Source organism: Carassius gibelio, chromosome B10 (genome assembly GCF_023724105.1).
Source record: "Carassius gibelio isolate Cgi1373 ecotype wild population from Czech Republic chromosome B10, carGib1.2-hapl.c, whole genome shotgun sequence".
In the NCBI taxonomy this organism is placed as follows: domain Eukaryota; kingdom Metazoa; phylum Chordata; class Actinopteri; order Cypriniformes; family Cyprinidae; genus Carassius; species Carassius gibelio.
In genome coordinates, this window is record NC_068405.1 from 22727159 (window position 1) to 22751207 (window position 24049).

At 35.7% G+C, this 24049-nt stretch overlaps 1 long non-coding RNA gene across 1 annotated transcript; it reads right to left on the minus strand.

Moving 5' to 3' along the window:
- Positions 1–5497: 5497 nt before the first annotated feature.
- On the minus strand, positions 5498–19186 carry LOC127965824 (uncharacterized). Its single transcript, XR_008155493.1, has 3 exons — positions 19072–19186; positions 16053–16170; positions 5498–6147 (listed from the first exon to the last, which is right to left on the minus strand). It is a non-coding gene; the product is annotated as an uncharacterized LOC127965824 (long non-coding RNA).
- Positions 19187–24049: the final 4863 nt, after the last annotated feature.

The following is a 24049-nucleotide window of genomic DNA, read 5'->3' on the forward strand; positions in this document are numbered from 1 at the left end:
TTTTTACCCTTGTAAATGGTGCTTGATTGGTACAGATTTCTCTCCTGATTCAGACCAGACAACTTTTTCCACTGAGGAAATCATATTATAGAAAGAGGACTTGCATTTTGGCCTGCAGCAACGATTTAATGGTAAAATGTCCTTAATGATGGATTTGTTTCTTACAAACATGCAACTTTTGGCTTCACAATACATTATCTGATGGACTGGAGTGGTGTGGATTACTTGTGGATTATTGTGTTGTTTTTATCAGCTCTTTGGACTCTCATTCTGACGGCACCCATTCACTGCAGAGAATGGTGAGAAGGTGATGAAATGCTAAACTTCTCTGATTTTGTTCCCTTGAAGAAACAAACTCATCTACATCTTTGATGGCATAAGGGTGTGTAACTGCTAAGCAAATTTTCATTTTTGGGTGAACTATTCCTTTAAGAAAGGTTCTTAGGAAAACCTTAAATTGCTCTTCTTATGGCATTGCTGTGAAAACCCTCTTTTGGAACCTTTATTTCCAAAAGTGTAAGATGAATATCATTTGAACACTTGCACTGACTTTATGATAAAGGAAACGTTTTCAATAACAATGCCACCCTAAAAGAAAGCCTTGCCACCCCTGCTGCCACCCCAGTTGGCAGCAATGAATTAAAGGTTATGGCCAATTTGAAAATTTACAAGCGCAAATCTTTCGTGATTCGTGATCCCGCTCCGAACTCCCGAACTGACTCAAATGATTCGCGAACCCGCTCCGAACTCTCGAATTGATTCAAATGATCCGCGAAGCCGCTCCGAACTCCCAAACTGATTCAAATGATCCGTGATCCCGCTCCGAACTCTCGAATTGATTCAAATGATCCGCGAAGCCGCTCCGAACTCCCAAACTGACTCAAATGATTCGCGAACCCGCTACGAACTGACTCAAATGATCCGCTATCCCACTCCGAACTCCCAAACTGACTCAAATGATTCGCGGTCCCCATAACTGACTCAAATGATTCGCGATCCTGCTACGAACTCCCGAACTGATTCAAGTGATTCGCGATCCCGCTACGAACTCCCTAACTGATTCAAATGATTCGCGATCCCCATAACTGACTCAAATGATTCGCGATCCCGCTACGAACTCCCGAACTGATTCAAATGATTCGCGATCCCCAAACTGACTCAAATGATTCGCGATCCTGCTACGAACTCCCGAACTGATTCAAATGATTCGCGATCCCGCTACGAACTCCCGAACTGATTCAAATGATTCGCGATCCCCATAACTGACTCAAATGATTCGCGATCCCGCTACGAACTCCCGAACTGATTCAAATGCTTCGCGATCCCCAAACTGACACAAATGATTCGCGAACCCGCTTTGAACTCCCGAACTGACTCAAATGATTCGCGATCCCGCTCCGAACTCCCGAACTGACTCAAATGATTTGCGATCCCCATAACTGACTCAAATGATTCGCGAACCCGCTTTGAACTCCCGAACTGACTCAAATGATTCGCGAACACGCTCCGAACTCCCGAACTGATTCAAATGATTCGCGATCCCCAAACTGACTCAAATGATTCGCGAACCCGCTTTGAACTCCCGAACTGACTCAAATGATTCGCGATCCCGCTCCGAACTCCCGAACTGACTCAAATGATTCGCGAACCCGCTCTGAACTCTGACATATATTCAGATATAAATGTAATTTAAAAAATAAATTAATAATTTTCGATTTTTAAATATTGCACCTGTCAAACATAGTTACCCACTTTTTAAAAGCGTGAGGATACGTAACAACTTCGTTTTGTGTCATAACTTTCACACTTTCATTCATAAATTCACCCCGTTTGTGTTTGAAAAGCAACAGAGATTGAATCGCGGAAATGGAACTTGCTGTATAAAGCAGAACGTCACCGAATTCGGCCATTTTTTAATGAATAAATCAAAAGTAGAGCATTTAATCAAATCTCGATATGGGCTAGTGTCTCTCAAAAATTCCTGCCCCCTTCTCGCCACCCCATCAATATTTTTCTAGATCCGCCCCTGCTTTTGACCCATCCACTTTCATTATACAGAAGAGCTACTATCTGCTTTTGTGCTCCATAGAAGAAAGAAACTCATACAGGTTTGGACATGAGTGCAAGTAAATGACAGAATTTTCATATCTGACTGAACTATTTCTTTCAAGTTTGATATTTTGGCTGTTTTTATTTAAATATCTAGTTTTCCTTCTTTTCACCATAATCAAATAAGTATGTAAAATATGTTATTATATAAAAATATTTCCTTTGTGCATGCACGCTCACAAAAGCAGGAATAATTTGGGCTGTTTTTACACAAGATTCCAGTGCAAACAGCATCGCACAATGTACGTTTTCCATTCACAGTGGCTGCTGCAGCTTTTTCCCTTTCTGTACTGAAAGCTATTTCTATCTAGCGCCATTGTCCTAATTGTTACACGGCAATGAATAGTTCTTTTTATCATGCTCCTTTCCATTCTTAAGCTGGCCTTTTACATGGTCTGCTCCATCCCTGCACATGTACCAAAAAAATCTATTTAGCCCGAGTCATTTCTTTAGCTTGCTGGGGACAGCCACGGCAAGAGATAACTAACGACACTTCTGCCAGCAACTAGGGATTCTTTTATGCCAGCCTCATTTGCATTCTGATTAGTATGCATGAAATTTCTCACTGAACTTTAATACCCTAACTGCTGCATAATACACTTTAATGAGCATAAAAGTAAGCTTGACAATTAAAACTCACATTAATCACTAAATGCTACACTAGTGGAAGGGCAGGGGGAGGGTGTCGTTGTGGGTGTTGGGGAAGGGCTGAGTGGGTTTTGACGGCTGGTCGACGTTGGGAAGGGGGTGGAGAAAGAGAGATGGAGTAGCACCAATGTAGTGAAGAAACTGTGATAGCTGCATCTCCACAGGCCGAGGAGGAACAGAGCCCACTTTATCTGAGGGATTTTTCCCATCCATTTGTACAAATTCTTCAATAAACACTTCTAAGCCATGAACCAGTAAACTACTCATCCCATGATGCACTGCAAATGATGCCATCAAAAACATCAGTACAATATGAAATTACTGACAAATCTTCATTGATTATAAGTATTTTTTTTTTTTTACAAAAAAATATAATAAAATGACTAAAGGAATGAACATTAAGAAATTTTTATTTGTTGTTTGTCTAGTTGTTATTAATTTTATTTCTATTAGTTTTAGTTTTTTAGTTATTTTAGAACTTCAAACTAAATTACACAAAACTGAGAAATTATGCCTTGGCAAATACCTGAAATAGAATAGGTTTAAGGATTTTTTCTGGTGTTATTTTATATATTATATTAATCAAAGCCTAACCTTTAGATTTAAATACAATTTAACAGTTTCAAGGTGCAAATAGTTTCAGTTTTAATTTATTTTTTATTTTTTCATTTCCATGGGACCAGTTCCTGTTTTGTTATTGGTTGATTCTCTCTTCAGGATTATGAGTAATAATTCACTGTTTTTATAGGAACTGATCCTTGTGGAAAGTGAACTTGTATATAAGGTAATATGTGTCAAATTTTCCCAAAGTAAATAATTAGTTTTAAATAAAGCTGAGATTCACTCTGAATTGCACCAAATGAATCATTCGCCCATACAGACAGATATATTTATGAGAATTTGCAAAATTCCCACCTCTCATTTGCTGTTGGTTATGTTGTTTGGTTTAAAACACTCTTTCTGAATTTAACAATTCACTTCAGCTGCCCTTTTGCATATACAGATTGTGTGCTGCCAAAATGCATGATGCATCCAGGCATGCTTTAGCACACGTGTGCACACATGCATACAGACATGTGCTCTCACACATCAGAAGAAATCCCAGCCCCCTTCCTGGAAATTAAGACTCAAAGGGCAATATGGGCTCCTACATGAGCGCTCAGCTTGATACAGATGGGCTGCATCACACACTCTGGTTCAGTCGCTCGCCTGTCTGGTGAAACCCACACTCCTGCTCAGGCAAGAACAGATCCTATAAGCCTGAATATATATGGTACATACAGCTCAACATGATTTTTGTATGCATGCGCTGTTTATTTGGGTGTGTGTGCGTGTGTGTGTGTGCTGGCAGAGCAATGTTTAAAACATAACCTCCATGCACAATTTATGATGATGCACCTCGGCTCTGACAGCGCATGGCTTATTAGACCGCCGGACCCCGAGGCCCTACTCTTAGGATACTCAGTTATAATGGACAAATGTGCTCCACAGATTTATGTATGTAAATGCAAGATGGGGGAGTCGCCTCCCACCACAACTGCTCATGCAAATCTGCACCGAGGATGAAAAAAAGACAAAGGAGGGGCAAATATTCTTTGAAATGCCTGGACTATCCTGCGTGGGCTGCTTTAATTAAAACAGGAGCTTTGCTGTGAAATTATGGTGCGATGAACATCATACGTGGCCTATATTATTTTTTATTTTTTTTGAGTGTTGTGTTTGATTTGATTAGCGAGGGCAATGCAATTTGTAGTAATGCTATATCTGGCAAAACCTCCTCAAATCTCATTAATTGCATCATATCGGAACATACTGAACCATTACGCTTGATTTCAGAAGCTTATCGCCTCGCAACCGTGGAAATTGTATAATTATTGACCTGAATTAAGAGTGAAGTGGCATAGGCTGCAGTGTTTCACTATAGTGTAATTGACTAATACATTTTAAAATATGTTTATATAATTTTTACATTTTTGAAGTGAGTGATATTTGCACTGTAAGATTATCGCCACAACGTTAGGGTTTTGCTATATTGGGTTATTTGACAATTTACTGGGGTAATTCAGGGTGATTGCTAGCTGCTTACTGGTCCAAGACAAAGGAGACATTGTGAGATATTTTTTATGATAATTTTGCCCTTAACGTGTTGTTATTATTAACTAAAAATAAAATGATAAAATATTTTTTTTAGTAATTGAAATCAAACTGAAATAAAATGAAATTCCAAATTAAAAAGATAAACTTAAATGCTTATGCTGAATTATTCAATAATGCTGAATTATTGAAATTACTAAAACTAAATAAAGCTAAATATGCATGTAAAAAATAAACAAATTGACTAAAAATTTTTTTAACTAAAATTGAAGTGCCAGTTAAAAAATATAAAAACAAACGCTAACATTACTTCCTATAAAATCATTGTTATTAAGGTACAAATTAAATATAAATATAAATGTAAAATATATGAAAATAAGTAAATAAGTGTTAAAATTAATAAAAACAGCTAAATAAAAATGAAAAACAAAAACTAATAAAAATGACAAACATAACTAAATTACTAAAAATAATACTAAACGTATGAATAAATGTAAATAAAAAATAAACAAAAAAATTAAAACTGAAAATATAAAAATAAAAGTTAATTCAATATAAGTACTGTAATACTATATAATAAAATTTAATATAAACAAATAGCACTGCCTTAAATATGACGTTTATTGGATTTACTTCACCCCTTTTATTGTTTGCTAAATGAAAGTCATAATTATATTCAATTAGTAAAGTAAGAACACCATTTATCAGTTACACATCAAAGTTTGATACTTACAGTTTAGGGTTTGTTGGAATTACTAACCTAAAGTGTAAGCAACAGCAATAGTCATGCATGACTTAATCTTTAATGAATAAAAATGTTGTCATGATACGGTACTCATAATGAAACAATTATGCGACGTCATGTATTGTTTTGAACAAAATTCGGATGACAAAGCATTGAGAGCTGTATTAGCTTGTTTGCTAATGTATTATGCACCAGAAGAGGACCTCATTGAAAGCACAGAGCCGCTCCAGGCTCCGCCCCCTCCTGGCGGCGCCCTTCATGCTGGAAGTCACTGTCAGAGGGCGTTTGCATGATCAGTTCAGCTGTAATGCTGCATCACTCAGGGTGTGTCGATGACATGTGCTTCATTATTGTCTGTTTATTTATTCAAAAAGCACTGGCGCTTAAAGAAGCCATTGTTTTCCGGCCGGCTGCATCAGTCTGGAGGTCCGGTGTTCTCCGGCTCTGTGGCTTCTCTTCCCTCGTGTCTGAGGATTGGTTCAGGAGATGGGGGTGACAGGGTGTGGAGAGTGTGAATCTGCCAGGTTTGTGGGAGGCTGGGTGTGAACAAGCTGTCAGAATAACCATATTCATTATATTTTCCATAAAAGGAGCCTCCCCCACCCGTGTTCATGATTAGCTATTCTTTCATATCCTCCAAAGAGCTCAGGAAACCCCTACGAATTCAGCTACAGATACAGCTGGAATTTTAGCATTGTAAAGGGTTATTTTTATTTAGTAATGTGTGCTGAAGCAAGCGTTGATATTGCTATTCCTCGTATGTTTGAATATTAATCTTTGATTATTAAACTCACATACAGAATTCCTGGAGTTTGGGCTTTACAGACATGAATGATTTCACACCTCATTAGTGTGTATTTTAAGATACTGGCGGAGGGTCAACCAACTCCAGGGAAAGGCTAAACGTAGCCTAGTGTAATCTATTAAGTATGCACATTATAAACATATCTTTTTAGGCAGGTACCAGATACGGGTGTTATGGTATCAAATATGGATGTTCAGAATTCAATAGAAAGCACAGTAAGCTACTAATTATACCCCTGGTTTCACAGACAAGGCTAGACCCAGACTGAAATGCATGTATGAGCTCTCTCAAATGAAAATATCTTGCTCTGACATATCTTAAAATATGTCATTCACATCTGGAAAGATTTCTTCTAAGACATTTTTATAAAAGCTGTTTAAATATCTTAAAGGGTTGCTTCACCCAAAAATGAAAATTAGACTTTTATTTACTCACCCTAAAGTCATCCTAGGTGTATATGACTTGCTTCTTTCAGACGAATCCAATTGGAGTTATATTATAAATTGTCCAGGCTCTTCTAAGCTTTATCGTTGGAGTGGGTGGGTGTTTCTGATCAACTGTCCAAAACACATTAAATAAATTGCATGCATCCATAATAAATTGTGCCTCACATGAAGGCTTCCAAATTCCATGTGTCTTTGTAAGAAAAATATCCATATTTCAAACATAATAAACACTTTTCTCTAACTTCTGCAAACTGTCGTACCCGGAAACAGGCGCAGTTCTAGGATTTCATCTTTAGGGGGACTTTGATATCGTTTGATACGATACCAAAAAATTGATGAGATACAAATTACCTAAATAAACAGTATTTTACTGTATGAAAACTGTATTACTGTATAAAGTAATTAAACAAAAGTATCTCTTAAAGTTACAGAAGTTACTTAGTGAGTGATTCTCGTGTTTTTCTTTTGTTGTTTGATTAACATTATTAGCCTAATATAAGAAATACAAGGATCCGTTATACTGACACAAATCTAATATTCCCTTAACTGTTTATGTTTATTCATGACATAACCGACTGCATTTACTTGAGTACTGGTCAAGACAGCCATTGTGACATAATAGTTTGTGTATTTGCTTAATTGCTGCAGGAGATGTGAAAGGGAATAACTAGATATCATGAAAGTGCATTTCAATGGCATGATTTTCTGTTTCTATTTGGTGTACAATTTATATGCAGAAACTGACTTTGGCGTGCCGTGCATACGAGACGAAATGGCTAGGTTTAGGGGTGTGGGGAAGGTGTGTATCACAAGCACACCAAATAGAAACAGAAAATCGTGTCATTGAAATTGTACCGTAACGATCTAACACAGTGTGAGAGTACCACATTGAGATCAATAAACAAGCTTGAATTATACCCTTTTTTTGAGCAAGCAGCACTGGCCAGATTGTTCAGATAGCTGATTATAGTTTTAGAGGGACTGACACGACAAAAAAAGGGTCTAGAACTGCCCCTGCGTGGAAGACGTAGGATCACTTGCACCCCTCTGAGATATGCTAGTCTCATGAGTTTAAGGAAGCAAAGTTTCCTTACTTTAGCAAAGGAAAACCAGTCGTCTCTTTGCTTATATTGAAATCCTCCATAATTTTTCTTTACAGATCCTCGTTTTGTGCTTCTAATTCTTAACCGGCGTTTTGTTTTGTTCTCTCTCCGTTTTCGTTGCTAATCACACAATGTCCTACGTCATCTGCTGAAAAAGTGTTTATTACGTTTGAAAATATGGATAATTTTCTGAGAAAAATGCATGGTTTGTTATGGATGCGCACGCTTTATTTAACGTGCTTTGGACTGTTCAACAGAAACACCCACCCACTGCAATGATACATTTTAATATAACTTTGATTGGATTTGTCTGAAAGAAGAAAGTCATATACACCTAGGATGGCTTGAGAGTAAGTAAATCACAGGCTAATTTAAATTTTTGGGTGAACTATACCTTTAACTTAACTTAAGGCGTAGTCCTGGCTTAAGCTAACTGGGCCATAATGTTTTAATTTCAAAGATATTGAAGCCATAAAATAAAATAAAATAAAATAAAATAAAATAAAATAAAATAAAATAAAATAAAATAAAATAAAATAAAATAAAATAAAATAAAATAAAATAAAATAAAATAAAATAAAATAAAATAAAATAAAATAAAATAAAATAAAATAAAATAAAATAAAATAAAATAAAATAAAATAAAATAGAAAAACAAGCCATTGAAAAAAGGTACTTGCGGCTATTTATCTCACAATGTAGTCTTTTTTTTCTCACAATTTTCTCACGTTTTTCTCGGAATTGTGAGATAATGTCAGAATTGTACGATGTATACTCACAATTGCAAGAAATAAAATTAGAATTTTGAGAAATAAACTATAAACTTTAAACTGCTCACAATTTTGTTTTTCTCTTATAATTCGGACTCTTTATAAAGAGAATATTTTTTCTTCACAATTATTTAATAATAATATCACACATATATATATATATATATATATATATATATATATATATATATATATATATAGTATATCTACAGTACATCTCACAATCTGATTTTAAAACTGACATTTTCTTGATATAAAGCCAGTATTGTGGATATATTCGCAATTATCAGAAAAATTTCCAGAAATGGCTATTTATGTCACACAATTCTGACTTTATTACATGCAATTGCAACTTAAAATCATGCAGTTCTGACTTTACAACATGCAATTGCGAGTTTATACCATGCAATTTGCATCTGCCAATTGTGCATTACTCAGCAGCAGAAACAGGCTTCCATACATAGAACATTATCACAGAAAACTATCACTGATTTCAGTCTAGCGGGAACTTAAGCACTAAAAAAAAGCTGTCTACACTGAGGAATAAACTTCTGCATTTTTGTAGTTTATGATAACAGAATTTGCTTATTCAGTCAGCAAGCGAATACACTCAGCAAAACTATAAGGCATTTCAGCAGCGCCTCATCTGAATGCCTCTGATTGGCCAATAAGCTCAACGGAATTGCGTGTGATTGGTTATAATGTGCAAAGCTGTAAAAACGCATAAAAAGGAATATGGTGCAACATAAGCAGATCTAAATTCAATACCGCAATTGGCACATTTCATTCAGTTTGATTTTTACTTTATTCTGGACAGATGTAATAGATTTAGTGTAACTGTACAGGGGCATTTTTGTCTAATCTGATGGCCTTTTATTGTATATCGGAAACTAAAATATCATATCATAGAGACTAGTAAGAAACCACACAGCAACCACCCAGAACACACAAACAACCACATATTAACATACAGAATCACTCAAAAAATAAAGATCTAATTTATGTGGATCATTTTTTTCAGTTTTATTTGAGATATCGGCTATTTGCATGCTAACAATGGACCGCTTTCTGAAGACATGAGCGAAAATGTACAAGTGTTGCTCGGGCACCTGCACTCTCCCACCAATTTTCTTTGTGATAAGTGACGCAGCAATGGTCGTCATGGTTACGACCAGCCTATCTTTAGCCAGATAACATTTGAGAATGATGACTTCCTCCATATGCTGGATGACTGGAGAGCAACTTCTACAAAAGTCTGCTGCATCTCTGCAGATAGCGATGCTTCTAAAGATTCAAGGTCGATAGGTAAAACTTACTGAATTTATATATTTTTTAATCAAACACTGTATATGTTGAAGAAGTGCATGTACCAGAATATTATAGAGTAGGAAGTGGACTCTTGATTTATAGGAAAACCGGTCGCTGTGATTTTGCCAAGTAAGACATGTTCCTGGATCTTCATCTTTTCATGATCCTGGATCAACACGTATTGTCCAAAATATAGACTTAACCCAATCCCTTCCCGCTGTAATAATATTTCACAATATTACTGTTTTTTTCTGTATTTTTGATCAAATAAATGCAGGCTTGATGAGAAGAAGAAACTCCTTTAAAAAACATTAAAAATAGTAATGTTTCCAAACTTTTGGTCTGTACTGTACTATATATATATATATATATATATATATATATATATATATATATATATATATATATATATACATATATACATATATATGTTTATTTTTTTATTTTTTATTATTATTATTTTTTCATCAAGTCTCAGAAATCACAGTTTACCACACAACAGCATTCTGCTCAAGCGTGTTTGGAAATATAAGTGTATAAGTGCACCGAGACCTCCATCTAGTTTTAATAATTGAATTGTGTATATTGTGTTAGGAGGTAATTTAGGCATGCATTCTGCATTAATAATATTCTCATTTAGGATTTTACTGTATTATCAAAGTGTCGGATAGTAATTGAAAGGATTGTGAATGCATAAATATTTAATGGGCTTCTTCCCAATCTTGCAGTGCAAACGGAGGCATTTGCACCCAAAAAGTGCTATATTAATTTTTCAGTTACTTGAATTATTAAGGCAGGGCTGTTTGGGGCGGTGCAACTCTGACAAACCAATGAACTAAAAGCTCAGGTCTTTGAAGACAGCAGCACATGGACGTTCTTTTGATTTACAAAAACTTGTATATAAAGGGCTAATTTGAAGGCATGATTTATCTATACTTGTACTTCATGAACTTTCTACTCATCTGAAGCATGTTAACACATCGTCACAACCCTGATAGCCCACGTACGTTATAGAGAGGCATCTATTTGACATTTGCATTTACATCTGGAAGACATATTTTAAGAGAGTTTGCTCAACTGCGATATGTCTGTAGGATGTTTCCTATCAGATGTCAAATAAACATTTATTAAATGTCTTTAAGGTTTTTATGATTTAGAATGTATGTCAAATTTACATCTTACAGACATGTGTCAGATGTTTGTACACAGCAGATGCTTTCCAGATCAAGCAACTTTTACAGACATCTTGCAGACGTACGTGTGCTATCTGGGATTGGTGGCGCCATGACTCTCAAACATTTAGTGTTCTTATGCTGGCAAAAACAAGCCATGATTCCAAAATACTAGCATTTGCTTTAAAAACAGCCCAAAATTAGCAATCTCTTTGTAGTTTTTAAATATCCACCATCTTTAAAATCTCATCAATAGATGTTTCTTGCTTATACAGGGATTGATCAAGACTGGCTTTTGACCTACAACAGCCTAACAACTGCACCACCAGGCTAAACCACTCAAAACACCAGAACATCTGCATTTCAACCACCCAGAAGAGTCTAGCAACTGCACAACAACAGACTAGATCCCTCAGCATACCATAATAACCACATAGCAACACCTTCTAGCACGCTGCCATGGAAACACTCCTCAAATTTTAATCATAAAATGTAAAAAGATAATTTTGATAATTTTCCCGGCCACACAGGGTTGATTACATCGGTATAAAAGAGGCAGAAATTAAAAAAAAAAAAAATAAATAAATCATTTTAAAAAAGCCTGTTGTGATCCAGCCTTTAAAATGATCTTTGAATGTCGTCGTTTAACTTTAAAATCTCCTATTTCTATGTTTTTTGGTATGACAGCGAGGTGCTGAGCTTGAAGAGCACCCAGATCCGCTCCTGTGGTCAGTCACATGTGCTGTGTGATCGTGTAGGAAAGCATCCTGAGCCCACATTGCTTTTTCTCTCTCTGCGTCTGTCTGTCAGGTTCTCCTCCCCGCAGGCGTCCACACTTGATGGCCTTTATGAAAATATCATAAATTCAATCAGGGCCTGCAAATTTCATGAGCCGTCCATCTTCCTCCTGAATTTCTTAACGGGGTGTCAAAACAATCTGCTGCGTGACGTCTGACAGTCCACACGGCCAGGAGAGAAACCTCTCTCTCTCTCTCTCTCCCCCTCCCACCCACCCACCCCAAAATCTGAATTTCATATCATGGAAATATTGAGATTCATGCAGACAATACAGTGAGGCTGTCTGTCTGTGGAACTGGTTACTATGCTGCTCATGCCTTTCAATAGCAAATGTGCCGCATTATTATATTTGCATATATATATTTTTAATAAAATCTCATGTTAAATACTTATTTAATGCATATTACTTTCATGTGTCATTAATGTCAGAAACCGGTCTTAAAGGCAAAGAAGTAGCAGATGGAGATTACCCATAGTAATTTTTATCTATACTACAGTAATTTTTAATTGCATTATTCATATACAGTGCTTGAATAATGAGTTTGGGGTTTTATATATATATATATTTTTTTTTTTTTTTTGAAGAAGAAGAAGAAGAAGAAGAAGAAGAATAAGAAGAAGTCTCTTCTGTTCACCAAGGCTGCATTTATTTGATCAAAAATACAGTAAAAACAGTATTATTGTGAAATATTATTATAATTTAAAATAAGTGTTTACTATTGTAATATATTTTAAAATGTAATTTATTCCTGTGATGCAAAGCTGAATTTTCTGCATCATTCCTCCAGTCTTCAGTGTCACATGCATCTTCAGAAATCATTCTACTATGCTGATTCGCTTCTGAAGAAACATTTCTGAATATTATCAATGTTAAACACATTTTGTGGAACCATGTTTTTTATATACATTGGTAAACAGAAAGTTAAAAGGAACGACATTTATTTTAAATATAAATCTTTTGTAACATTATAAATGTAAAGTGCCATTTAAAGAGGTCAAAGAACAAATATATTTTATATGCTATATTACTTTATCGAGATTGTTATCTAACAAAAGTGCCTCTCAAAACAAACTCTCAAACTTTGATCAATCTGGTGTTAATATGATCCTTGCACGTTATAAACCTGGTAAACATCTTAGTACTATGGGGTTTTCTGTAAGATCTGCAAGCATGATCCATGTCTGTTCCAATACTTCCTTAACCATACTTCATATAATTTGTGCTCTCTTTCTGTCGTCTTAAAAGACCCATAATATTAGTGGAGAAAGGCCTCGAGGGGCGTCAGAGTAAGAAAGGGTCCTCAGCGGCCAAACACTCTCTGCAGCTCAGCCAAATGAACCCATTAATATTTTAGATTAATGCAAATACCCACAAAAATGAAGAATAATTGCCTAAAATCAAAATTCAATTAATGTTTAACACAGATGAATCGTCTCTGTACAATACAAGCGGGAAATAACGAAACCTCAGAGGATCTTTTCAATAAACCTGCGCTGATAGAACAACATCTCATGTGGGACAAGAAACTGCTCAAAAGTAATACATGGTGCCATAAATGATCTTAACTCTCTAACGAAGGACGATCATTTCAGTCAGACATCACAGAGGACAAAAAAATGTGAGATGGTGGAGATGAGTTTTAACATGGCTGAGGATTTCAATTCTATTCACAAAAATAAATGACTTCTGAAGACGTGAAGAACAGCAATTGATATCTAAAAGCCCAAATTGTGATGTATCATTTGTCACATCTGCGACCGAGATATAATTGTTTGAGGAAAATTCATTTGTGTAGCAACAAAATCCGCCGCTTGCACAAAGCCAAATGAAGACGACCGCAAATAAACAAACTATTGACTTAATGTTCATTGTCTGTCTGGGTTTCGTACAACTGGCACTCTCTTGGCTCTGAAACAAATGCAGAATTTCCCCAATTTTACCCAGGGGACGACTGGCGACCGGCAAACCGGCAATCTGGAGCGCATTTCTCTGCGATATTTCCTTTCAGGTTTGGGCTGGTGGAGAACGCGCTGACACTGAGCCATCTGTTGTTGTGTTAAAAACAAACCGGTGGTCCTTTTCCCTGATGCCTGGCATGGTTAAGGTGTCCAAAGTGTCTAAAGCATGCAATTGAACATGACAACAACATATAAAAAATATTAGCATGATTTAAATTCAGACATTTTTTTAAATGGCAGTGTTTGCTTATAAACATACATAGTGCTAATAATAGTGAAAGTTAAAAAAAAAAGTGATCTGTAACAATATATAAAGAGCCAGAGAATCATGATCAACTCGCTTGCGTTCATTGTGTTTTATATGGATAAATAGCGCCCCTAGTGGTCAAGAGGCAGTACAGCTCACTAAATAGCAGGGACACTCCACATTTCATAAATCATCAAGGAGCGTGTAAGCAAAACAATCCAACATCTGAAAACTGACCAGTGGATAAAGAACTCGGTTTTCCTGTTTTTTCTTGCCTTAAGGGGAAAAATATCAGATTTTGTAAATAAAATTCATAGCATGTACAATTTAATCTGTATCTTCAAAACGAATGGCTTTAAGCGTTGAAGCCGTTTTTAGAATCTGGGAAACATAAAGCACTTGACTTGTGGATCCTGCATCACTGTTGTGAGTTCTTCATTTCTGTATCAGCTTCTTAAAACACAAACATCCTCAGTGACGGCTGAACCTCGAGAAAGAATGTGAGAACTCTGTTTGGTTGCGCACTGTGAATTCTGTCAAGCTCTTATGTCCAATAACCTTTTCAGTATGGACATGCAGGTGGACAGAATGTCATGCAGAATGTGAGAGCTGCTCTAAATTCTACATGAGTGGATGTGAGCTCACTAACAGACAGAGGTTCACACACACACACACACACACTACATCTCAGTGTTGAGCTCCTTACATGATATACAATACGACACAAAACAATACCAAATAATCTAAAGACACTAATGGCAGTATATTGTGTATTTGATGTATTATTTTTAAATAATACTTAACATTTATTATTATAATGTTGTAAATAATGTTATACCATACAGTGTTATTTAAGGATTTTTTGTATTACAGTATTTATTAATATTTTAAATGAACTTCTTTTTATGTTTTCATTTTAAATTTAGTAATTTTGTTAATTTTACCACTTTTTCCTTTTATTTTATTTTAAATATTTCTATATCTTTAGTTTATCTTTATTTCAATGTTAGTAATTTAGTAAAAAAAAAAAAAGTGTTACTATGTTACATTTTAAATTAGATCATATCTTAATATATTTATTATATAAACGTGACATATTTGTCTTAAATATATATATATATGCATGTGTGTGTATGTATACATGCATAATAAATATACACAGTATATATTATGTAAACAAAAACGTATTTTGGATGCGATTAATCACAATTAATTTTTTATTAATTAATTAATTGATTAATTTGACAGCACTATTATTATTATTATTATTAAATCTTTCTATACTGTTTAATTTATTTGTAATTCTGTTTTAGTAATTTCTGTTTTGCCCTTACTTAGAAAACTAACACACAACACATGTTTTCTATTATTATTATTATAATTTTAATATTGCTATATATTGTCACTTCAGTTGTATTTTAAGTAATTTTAATACTTCAACTTCAACTTATTTCAGTTAGCTGCCTAGCTAAAGTTTCTAATTTTAATTTAAGTTTACATTTTAATCACATATTTATATTTTATTTTATTTTATTTCTGTTTTGTTTCAATTACCGAAAACATTTTTTTTTTTTTTTTTTACAGTAACAACTCTGTTTTTTAGAATGTTTGTGACAAATCACTAATCCAACAACTTTCCAAAAGCATTATTAAAGAAGTAACACGTAATCCTTAGCAACCTTACAGCAATGCCCTAGCAACCTGCAGTAACCAACTAGTGACACCCTAGCCATAAACCTATCTATCTATCTATCTATCTATCTATCTATGCAGTCCCATCTCTCTCTCTTTCCCTGCAGTGTGCTGTGATTGATCCGAATGGAAGTGGGTGGGTTTTGTGATCTGAACCTGTTGGATGAGGTCATTCCTGTACGGCTTTGACCTCCTGATCTCCATCACAGACAAAGCAGATTCAGCCCTTTATCACAGAGGAAATCCATTCAGCCCGACAATGTCCTTGACCGTCCTACAGAGAGGAGCACAGCATGCCTTGATTAAAAGCCACTGCGACAACCAACCTGTGGATCACTACAGGATCACACCACATGCAATATTCATATACTGTGCAGAGTATGCAAATGCCACAAGTCATTGCACATGCAAGACCTTTTTATTTATCTATTTTTATTGGACTGCCAAAACATATATTTTTCATCAAATAAAGATTATAGCTGTAAGTCACTCACTGAATTAAACATGCAACATACAGTAGTGTGGTCAAGTAACAGCAACACATTGGAATTATATTTGAAAGTTTTTATATAGATAATTTTAAACAACATGCAATATAGTATTCAATTCCATACTTATTTTGATTAATTTGCATTGTGCGTGATAATCTGCAACGCGCATTTTCACCAATAAGCGGTGCAATTGACCCCTGTATTAAATAATAAGAAGAGTTTAGCAGTATTTCATTTATGGAAGGATATGGGTAGCGATATTCAGTTTGGAATGTAATATGCAAAATGACTCCTGAGCTTTTCATTATTGGTATTCATCCAGAACTGTAAAATTAAAAAGGACACTCAAATATTGATAGATATGTGTATTTTACATGCGGCTCATCGCCATTTATTGGAAAAAGATAGAAAGGCCTACTATAAATCAATGGTTAAGAGAAATATCTTCATGCATTGCAGTGGAAAAGATAACATATATTCTTAAGGGTAGAGAAGACCAATTTAAGAGGATTTGGAGTCCTTTTTTATTATTTATGGAGCAAGGGGATATAAACAATATAATAGAGGAGGAAGAAATGATAGGTATTGATAGGAACATGCCTGATAGGTATTATATTCATTTGAAAATACATTTTAATTTGCACTAATCCTATTTTATTTTATTTATCTTATCTGTGGCTATTATTGATTGCAGTGTACTGTTAACTCTTCCAAAAGTCTTCCAAAGTACATACCTTATCCAATGTTGGGTTGTGCTATTGAATTTTTCAAGTATTATGAGCCCCGGTGTTTGTTTGTCTTTTTTTTTTTTTTTTTTTTTTGTACATTATATGTGATGTTACAGACATGTGATGTACATTGTTGTGTAAGTGTTTAAGAAAAAGCAATAAAAACAGTATTACGCAAAAAAAAAAAAAAAAAATTATATATATATATATATATATATATATATATGCAAAATGACAATGCAATATGTAAAATGGCAATGCATTTCTGTATTTACATTTACAAATACATTTGTGCAATGTTTGGTGCAAAATGAAAATTACATAATTTTTATTTGCCATTTCACACACTAGTTGTAATAATGTAAAATTAATACTAATTTTAACGCTTTATAAGTTGCAAAATTCAAATGGAAATGTATTACAGAAATTATATATGTGTAACATGTTCAAGCAAAAACTGTGGCAAAATTATCATTCAAATGCTATTTTTCTTATTTGCATTATCACTGACAGTCAAGACACTTACGATTGCATTTTCATTCAATGTCCCGCAATGAATGTAGCAAAATTCAATGTGCATTCCGAGCCGATCACGTCTCCGCCCCCTCGCGCCACGTCAATCACTGCGTGAACAAGGCAGAGCTTGCAGAAGGTAAAGAGACTCAATAAGATTCAAGTGAGAGAACATTGACGAGACAGTTGGTCTGTCTACGTTTTGATCATTTCGGTTTATGGTTTCAATATTTCATTCGCTTTTGTGGGCAGAGCTGAAACACTGCTTTTATCTGATTGGTCGAATCGCTCCACCTTCAGCTCGGTCTTTTCATTCTTTCAGTCAGAATAAGAGTCAGTACGAGTGCGACACTGTAATGTCTGAAACCACTGCTCACTGTTAATTAGCATATTTGAATCAGATGTGGCTGGACACATAATTCGTAGTATTGTATGAATATTGTCCCACTGATAAATACAGTGCAATAGTTCTCTCTCTTTGGATAAAAGTGAAGTGGAAATAAAAATCAATAATGGACTGAACAGTTCCATGCCTGTAATATGTACCACTCTCATCAGTCATAAGGCACTAGGTATGTGTGTGACATTAATAAATAATTGTGAAAATTAATAGTTACATTTCTTAAATTAATAATATTAGTTTATTTTGCTGTATAACTGGCCAGATTTACCTTCCCAAAAAATCCTATTTAATTTTATTTAATGTAATAGGGGCTGATACACCCACTCCTAAATACCCAATAGAGGGCAGTAAACACGCTCAGGCTATTCAATTAAATGAATAAATGTCTAGGCCTTTGTGTAGTATATGGTCCTTTTATTCATAAAAGTAAAAAGGGGAAAAAAATAAACCCTACATCTATACAACAAACAAAAACCAAATAACAAACAGACAAAACCCCAAACAGGAGGGCGAAATGGCTAAGCTGGAATAAAAGCCTTGGGGCTGGACGTGACAGTTTCAGCTAGTTCTAATACAACAATAAAACCTGTGCTACAACGTAATATACCATCAAACAAATCAACCACTAGTGTTATCGCTGCATCACACCGCACACACTGGTAGCTAGAATACTCCTCCGCCAGATACAAGGCCCCCAGATTAACAAAACAAGTTAAATATACAATATCACATAAACTCAATCATAAACAAAAACAAACAGTAATTTACATAACAGAATCAAATAGATCAAATAACCCCAAACTAAACAATGTTCAAATGATAATCAGACGAAACGAAAAATATAACAAAAACAAAAATGCAACAATTCAATTATAATATCCAATACTGGGAAAAACAGTTGCCTACTATATTAGCTCTTAGGTAGATCTGCTAAAAACACAATTACAGATTTAGATACATTTCATTCACTATAAAAGTCTACACATTACATTTAGTCATATTGCTTGTAACTTTATTTTTTTGTTAAAAAAAAACATTACCTTCACAATGTTTCTTATGGAATGCCTCCTAACACCGATAAAGCAACTGTGCTGCCAAGTTCGTCCCTACCATAAAAACAAATCTAATACTTAAGGACAAACACACATTATTTAAAGCACATAATTAATCAAACAACCTACCCGGATATCGTCAGCAATACTGAGTGGCGTCTGTAGCCTACTCATAGGCCTATAAATACCTAGACGCTTTGAAACGTTGCCGCGATACGTCAACGCGTCCGCCATGTTAGTGAGGGCAAGACTGCCTTAAAACAAATGAAAGTAAACGGGGGAGCTGCGGTTTTACTGTTTTTTAAAACACGATAACGTTCACATTTATCAACCGATTTCAGAGGTTTGTGATCTACGTGCAGTTAAAAAAAAACTTTGCCTCCAGTTATTTAGTTAGGTTTGGATAATTATTAATTGAAAGCTCACATTTGTCTCACTTACAAGTTGATTTAGTTGATTTTTTTCGGTTTACAGATCTGTTAATTTAGTATAAGTGTGACATATTCATGTAATGCAATTTGAATGTACATTACTTGATATGTAGTTGTTTTATTGCTTTCTCTGTGTTCAATCCCAACATTTTTCTTTCTTTTTTTTCTCTCTCTTTTTTGTGTCTCAGTTCAGAACACTTTGAAATACTGGGATAAATTCTAAATAATACATCTTTAAACACTAATAATTTACTATCGTTGAGAAAATTTAATAAACAAGTAAATACAAATCAAAAAGTCACACACTTGTAGTCTGCTTTTCATTTTGATAGCACTATAGCCTACAGATGAACTCCACAACAAATAATAACATGTAACTGATGAGGCTATGGATCCAGTGAAAATGAAAATATGCACTGATACAGTGCACAGTAGAAATATAGTAAAAGTGATATGTTATATTAAAAAGTGTATGTAGTACAACTTATAGTAAAGTGAATAATATAAAAAGCGAGTACAACGGTACAATAACATACCGGTATGTGATATAATAGATTTATAATAGAATAAAATTATATGTATAATATGAATAATACCATAATAAATAACTGAACAACAATAGGTTAATAATAGCAAGAAGAATATGTAATATAAATGGTGGAATAATACAGAATAGACAAAAATGAATAATAAATTAATAGTAAATTAAAGAGTAAAATAATCATTAGAGTCAGTTTGGGGATCGCGAATCATTTGAGTCAGTTCAGGAGTTCGGAGCGTGAATCATTTTAATCAGTTCGGGAGCTCGGAGCTGGATCGCGAATCATTTGAGTCAGTTTGTGGATCGCGAATCATTTGAGTCAATTTGGGAGTTCGGAGTTGCTCCGCGGATCATTTGCATCAGTTCGAGAGTTCGGAGCGGGTTAGCGAATCATGTGAATCAGTTCGGGACTTCGGAGCGGGTAAGCTAATCATTTGAGTCAGTTCGAGAGTTTGGAGCGGGATCGCAAATCATTTGAATCAGTTCGGGAGTTCGTAAGCTGGTTCCCGAATCATTTGAGTCAGTTCGGGAGTTCAGAGCAGGGTCGCGAATCATTTGAATCAGTTCGGGAGTTCGTAGCGGGTTCGCGAATCATTTGAGTCAGTTCGGGAGTTCAGAGCAGGATCGCGAATCATTTTAATCAGTTCGGGAGTTCGTAGCGGGTTCGCGAATCATTTGAGTCAGTTCGGGAGTTGGCGAACCATAGACATATATAGGTAGACGCCCCATGGAACGGCTACTGCCTATTGGCACGAACAAGCCGTGGGGCCGCCATCTTGGACCGGTCGCCAGCTCCTCTCAGTATAATTTGTTTGCCAGGTGCAATAAGCTGTTAGCGCATTTAATTAATCATATCTCACTGAATACCTCACTGATTTTGACGCGAGTTTTTTTTGCTGCAAAGGTCATTCATGCAGCTATGATACAGGACACATGGTTCAGCGTATTTTAATATTCATAATAGGCATACAGTTACATATTTTATTCTGATATAATATATAAGTGACCAGACGCCCAAAATCTAAATATGTGAGGTAGGATATTTATAAATCACACACTATAAATATGATAAAGAAGCAGAAACAGTTAGTTGCAGTAAAATAAGATATTTTAATAAGTTGAAGAAACAATTTATTATAATTTGTGACATATACACTCTCTCTGGTTCTCTCTCTCCCTCTCTCTCACACACACACACACTCACAAACAAACACACACACACTTCTCCCTCTCTCCCTCTCTCTCCATCTCTCTCTCTCTCTCACACAAACACACACACACACACACACACACACACTTTTCTTTCTCTCTCATACACTCACACACACACACACACACTAAAACCCCCTGAAAGAGGACTGTTTTGCAGAGCTTCTTTCTCGTGCTCCCTTTCTGTAGTTCAAGAGAGTAGAGTTTGTCAACATGGTGGAGCCTAATCTTTAGAAACACAGACACAACCAATGACAACATATCAGGCTGATGGTTGTCAATGCCAAACTGGGTCTCCTCAATGTGCTCCCCAGGAAGGAAAACATCCTCTGTCCCAATCTCCTCCCGCACAATGTGTGTGACTGTTGACACCTGAGGAGCTTGTATTGCTGAAGCTTGCGGATCATCCTCTCTGCAGCTCTCAGCACCTTATAATAATAATAAAAATAATACATTTAGTGCTTTACACAGTACTCAAATACACTTTACAGAACAGAGAAAATATGAACAAAGCAACCTTACAGTAATATACATTACTTCCTAAAATCATGTGTGCAAACACAAATAACAGTTGTTATGTTCTGTCGAACAATGTATGTATTAATTTCAGATTGGATTGTGTTTATAATAGGCACTAAACGTTACCTAACGCTAAAAGTAAGTTTTCGTGCATTTAACAAGTGCTTTTTCGAACTTCGTTCTGATCTAAATAGTAAGTTATGTGAGAAACACTTGAGTTGAGATACATAGTCTAACTAATGTAAGCTAGCTACGATTTCAGTACAGTACTATAAAAGATCCTTGCTCCTTCTCAATTCTCTGGATTTAAGGACAAACTACAACCAATAGTACAATAGTAATGTTAAATCTTACTTGTGAAAAGTAATCCCGAGCCGTACTTGCGATGGTCCGCCGATTAGAACAGGAAAATGCTGCACAGTGCTCTGGTATCTTAACTGCTGCTACACAACGAAACTAGAAGTACAACCGGTTCAAGATGGCGGCCGCAAATCTCGTCGCCCAGCGGCCAATAGGGCGTCGTCACGAACCCTATGGTTCTACATAGAACCAATGAACCCTTTTTTCTAAGTGTTACTGTACGCATTTACTTTTGACAGTAACTTATACTGTTAACGCATTACTTTATAAATAAATTAACTCTGTTACCGTTACCATATGGTGCATTGTCCGTTACTTTTTAAAAAATTAATTAATTTTGACTGAAGTGCAGCCTAACCTGTTTGCAGCAGAGACTCATTGTAGGATTGGTGGATGCCAACCACTGTAACCACTTAGACGCACTGTGGGCGCAGGTGGCAAGGAAGTCGACCGGAAGTTCAAGTCGGCTGCGTGCTGCCATCTTGTAGCAGAACTTCACTTGCGTTAGCATTCCCATTGACTCCCATTCATTTTGGCGTCACTTTGACAGCGAATAACTTTACATCTGAGGCGTTTAAAGACTCCGTTTGTCCATTATTTCTTTCTAAAGATACACAACAATGTATAAAGGGCTCCATTACCTTCTATGTTACATTATGGCCCTGTATAAACAGTTTTTGTAAAAAATAGGCTAACGATTGCGTCATAACCACTCGACTCTCTGTCGCATTACCGTACAGACAGGAGGAGAAGCTCGCAGGCAATTAACTTAATATGGCGTACTGGCGTTACATTTTAAAATACTTTACAAAATAATTAACCAGAATACTTACTCCTGCTCACTCACGCCAAAGAACTCCCCGCTCAAGCTTGCCGTCTCTGCAAGATTAACGATGGCAGTTTGCACGCACAGCTACTAGAACATTTACATGTCAGACAGGTTGCTGACGTCTTCAAGCTTCGTTTGAGTCTGCGCGTCAGAAACGGAAGTGCTAAAAAACGCTAAAAATGGGCTTCAATTGTCTCAGTTGAGTTCCAATGGGGTCGGCTGTGTCCATTTCTTTTACTGTCTATGTGTGGGCGTGATTCCGTTTATTCAAGTATGTGCGGCAGTCATGGTCATGGCGAGTCAAGGCGAGAGCAACACGAGTTTCTCAAAGTGAAAATATGCTCATTATTTCACTTTAGTTGAGCATAAAGACAAAACCCTTTTAGTAAAATGTAAGCTGTGTCTTTCTGGTTTGAATGTCCTATCCCAGCCCACGAATTTCCAATCTGTGCGCTCAGATTTTGTAAACCGTACCCTCGACCGGTTTTTGAATGTGTACCCGTGAATTCATAATCTGCGCGCACACTTTCACAATCGGTTCCCATGGATTTGTAAACTGTAGCCTACTCACTGATTCATGCAGCAAGCTTCTACGTGTTAACTTACAGCTTTAATGAATATTGTTATGTGGAATGGGTCTACAGCAAAGTGATTCTCTGTATGTTTTTCTCATACAGGTGAAACTGTTGAAAACATGCAGCCTGTCTCTACTGTGGAGTCGCCGGCTTTCAGTCAGCTCCTTAGCATGATAACATAGATTTAATTTATAAACAGCATATATATATAGGGTGCTTCATCGGCTTCCCTGTTGTCTGTGTCAGCTGTCATTGCTCTCGGTGGTCTCCGTTGTTACACTTGGGTTTTTGTTCTTCACACATTGGATTATTTTTGGTTTCACGGTTGTACCAAATAAATTGTTTCACCTATCGTCTTCGTTTGAGTCCTCTCTCTTCACGCCTGACAGTTCTGTCTTATTTTGTCCATTGTTGATAGTTTTCATACTTAAGCTGTGAAAGGAACACTTTTAAGGGCTCAACACAACAGCTTTTATGATGCAGAAGCCACTTTAGTTTTTGA